Source organism: Mirounga angustirostris, unplaced genomic scaffold, assembly GCF_029215605.1.
Source record: "Mirounga angustirostris isolate CCGP_5_RB_7025 unplaced genomic scaffold, mMirAng1.0.hap1 SCAF_6, whole genome shotgun sequence".
Lineage (NCBI taxonomy): Eukaryota > Metazoa > Chordata > Mammalia > Carnivora > Phocidae > Mirounga > Mirounga angustirostris.
In genome coordinates this window covers 53,250,546-53,254,815 of record NW_026991714.1, presented here as the reverse complement: position 1 = coordinate 53,254,815, position 4,270 = coordinate 53,250,546, and positions in this window count along the sequence as shown.

Sequence of the window (4,270 nt, the reverse complement as noted above, 5' to 3'; positions counted from 1 at the left end):
AGCTCTTTTTAAATAAAGTTAAAAATATAAGTATATGCATGCATGCAAGCATTTAAATATAATCTAACCTATTGGTATATTTGCTAAGAAAAAGCAAGACACCAAGATTTTCAAGAGCTCTCCACTTGTTCCTGGGATATTCATTCAACATCGAGTACAAAGTTTCTGTGTAAACTTCCTCTGGAATGTAATCTTCAACCTAGAAGCACATAAAACACTGTATGGTACATTTACTATACAAAATTTTTGTAGGAAATGCATGTTTACCTAAGTTGTAAGTGACCCATGTGAATCACACTCATCATCATGTAAATCATGTATCTCCTGTCTTAATTAGAAACACCTCCATCTCTGAATCAAGTTCCTCTCTTTTCAGGCTTCATAAAATAAAGGTGCTTCCATAAAGCTCAGTGTTATGGGCTGAATTGTGTCCCCCAAATTCATACGTTGAAGTCCTAACCCCCAGTACCTCAGAATGTGACTGTATTTGGAGATAGAGTCTTTAAAAAGTAAAGTGGGGCCCTTAGGATAGACCTTATTCCAGTATGACTGCTGTCTTTATGAAAGGAGATAAGGACACAGGCACACCAAGAGGGAAGACCATGTGAAGATACAGGGAGAGGACACCATAAACAAGCCAAGGACAGAGACCTCAGAGGGAACGAACACCTTCACCTAGGATTTCTAGCCTCCAGAACTATGAGAAAATTAATTTCTGTTGTGCAAACCACCCAGTCTGTGGTACTCTGTTATCACATCCCTGGCAAATTAATGCACCTGGTTTCTCTGACATTCTTAAGTACACTGTTATCTCAAAAGATGTCCCCGGATCCCCAAGGCAACAATGATCATTAATGTTTCCTTTCTTTTTTTGAACAACATATGCTATACACAAGGCAGACCAGGCCACATGCCCAGTTCTGGTAATCCTGGCACAGGAAAAACTAGTAGAATCAGTAGTTCCTATGATAACACATACTGATGAATTCCCTGGCTCTTCCTGAGCCTATATCAAAACAGGCTGGGTTGAGATCCAAAATTCTTTGTTTCAACAGTTCCCCAGGTTCACTCTGATGATCAAGGAGACACTATATTAAATGACTCAACCAGTCAGGGCAAACAAGGCTATGCAATAACAACACCAAAACATCAAGGGCTTAACACAGTGAGTGCTTATTTCTAGCTCGAAGTTTGCGGCAGGTCCACAAGACTTTGGGGCAGTGCCCCCCTACAGGGGCCAACAGGCCAGATTCTTGATGCCTCTGCTATCCTTCACCTGCAACATCTGAACTTGCAGCCTCCCTGGGTGACATAACAGAGAAAAAGAATCCTAGAGGGTCTCACGCTGATGATTGAATGTGTCAATCTAGAAAGAACATGTTAATTTGGCTCACAGCTTGTTGGCCAGGAGTAATCAACTGGCCCCACCTACCTGCAAAGAGATAGGGAAGTGAAACATCCTCCTGTTCCTAGAAGAAGAGCAGAGAAGAGGGTATGGATAAGCTCGAAAAATGTCTGCCAGAATGATTCTCCATTACCTGGAGACTAGACAGAAAATCTAGTTCTGTCACCTAGCAACCCTTGGAAAAACTTCCTATGGTTTTGAAAAACGGAGTCCAAAATCTTTTTTTTAAGTTTTTAATTCCAATTAGTTAAGATACAGTGTTGTATTTATTTCAGGTGCACAATATAGTGATTCACCACTTCCATACATTACTTAATCCCCATCACCTATTTCCCCCACCCCCCACCCACTTCCCCTCTGGAAACCATCAGTGTGTTCTCCAGAGTTAAGAGTGTTTCTTGGTTTGTCTTTCTCTCTCTTTCTCTTTCTCTCTCTCTCTTTTTCCCTTTCGCTCATTTGTTTTCGGTCTTAAGTTCCACATATGAGTGAAATCATACAGTATTTGTCTTTCTCTGCAAAGTCCAAAATCTGAGTGGGAGCTTAATGTGCTCACCGAAGCCTTACACTATCTGAAACTACCTCCTTCCCCAGCCTCACCTCCTGCCTCTCTTCCCCACTTCCTGAGCATGCCAGTTTCACTGGATCTTCCTTCTCCCTGAATGTACCATGTTAACTCTGGCTGGAACCATTCTGTTCCCTCTGCCTGGAACACTCTTACCTGGTCTCTTATAGCTAATTATGACCCATTGTTCAGATCTCAACAAAAGTATCCCTTTCTAGTCACCCCAAACTAAGCTATGTTTCTCTTTATTTAATGGTCTTATACACCTCAAATTTCTCTGTTGTAGGATTTCTCGCCCTTCGTTGTTCGACTGTTGTTTATAAATATTTCTTTAATATTTTCTTATCCTGCTAAAATATACTTAATGACCATGTCTACCTTTTATTTTGGGAACAGAGCACAGTTCCTGACTCACAATAGATGCTCGATAAATATGGACTTACTCTGTTAGTTTCCTATATCAAATTACCACAAGCTTAGTGCCTGAGAACAGCACAAATTTATTATCTTTTAGTTCTGAAGTTCAGAAGTCTGACATGTGACTCATGGGGCTGAAAAACAGGTGCAGACAGGGCTGCATTCCCACTGAAGGCTCTAGGGGGAAATCTGTTTCTTGCCTTTTCCAGCTTTTATGGGCCATTCGCATCCCTCGCTTATGGCCCATTCCAGCAATGGCATCAGTGACCTCTGCTTTCACCATCATATAGCCTTCCCTGACTCTGACTATTCTGCCTCCCTCTTTCCTTTATAAGGATCCTTTTGATTAGATTGGGCCCACATGAATGGTTAATCTAGCATATTCTCCCCATCTCAAGGCCCATGTCAGGTGACATATTCACAGATTTGGGGCATTGGGATGTGGATATCTTTGGAGGTGGAGGAGCATTATTTTGCTCACCATGCTGACTGATTCTTCATGACTTCATCTTTCATGGAGAGGGGCCTTACAATATTGAGACTTGTAAAGCTTTCTTCCCCATCTAAGAAGGCAGCTCCATTCTCTGCAAAAGCCTGCCTACAAGGAAGTTCCTCATCGTCTGGTGAGTATTGATCAGGGGTCTTAAAAGAATCTTAACGGGGCCTCTGCTCATTTCCCTCCCATTTCCACGTATATTAAACTACTTGATCCTCCTATAGGTGAGAAAGTGAAAGCGTGAGAAGGGTAAGACATCCCCCCACCTTTGTCCTACAAGTTAGAAGGAGCCAAAAATAAAGCCTCTCACTTTATATCCCAGTGAACACATACTTGTTGAATGTTTGCCATTATACATGCTGGAGTATATATAAGGTCCCCACTCCATGGAGTTATAGGTCCTGTAGGAGCCCTGCTATATGGAAGCCACAGTTCCCACACTCACTTGCCTTCCTGCACAAAGCAGAGAACTCAGATGTGTGAAGAACCAAGCGTGAGACAGGAAGGAGTGGTGATTATTATGTTGAGCTGGAGAGTTTCTGCCTAAAAACATTCAGATTCAAAATTGGTGTACATGACCCTCTGTGGGCCAAAGAAAATGAGCCTGCAGTGTAGATCAGCACCCCACTCATCACCCACAAGGGAACAACCCCAAAGGGAAACAAAAAGATAAAATAATTTTAGCTATCAATTTTGTGTGGAAAATAAAACAGGCTTATGTGAGGGCAAATACCCAATGTAAGAAGAAGGATGTGTTAGCTCTTCAGGGAAGATAGCCCATTACAGAGCATCTCTCTGTGTGTCTACCAAAAATCTCCAGTGAGGAACTCAGATATCAGGAGAGGCTTCTTCTCTGACCTGTGGTTATGAAATTAAGCAATCCAAAATTCCACTTTGATGAGGCGAGCTATTAGAATAAGCAGAAAGTTTATCTCTCCTTTGGAAAATCTTACCAAAAATAGTGCTGAAAGAGTTAGGTTTCAACAAGTCTAAGCTGATTCTGAAAAGGGACAATGATCTTAATAAAACATTGGCCTTTCACTTTTCATGCATTCCAGAAATCACATATTCTAGACAACTGGACCATTTGACTATTCTGGGGTTTGTCTAGCACCCAACTTTGTTCCTGGTGAGCAAGTCTCACCATGTTGTTGTTGTTGTTGGGTTTTGGGGTTTGTTTTTGGTGGGTTTTGGGGTTTGTTTGGTTTTTTTTTTTTTTTGGTTTTTGTTTTTTTTATTTTTTCTACATTACACTCTTTCCAGTAGGAGGGAGTTCACATCCTGTCTCACAGCTTTTTTTCATGGTCCAAGCTCTATCTTTAATGTTTTGTACCTGCTCTCGGTGAGATGTCTCACATGTCTGGTCATGACTGGTTGCCAATTGTTTTTG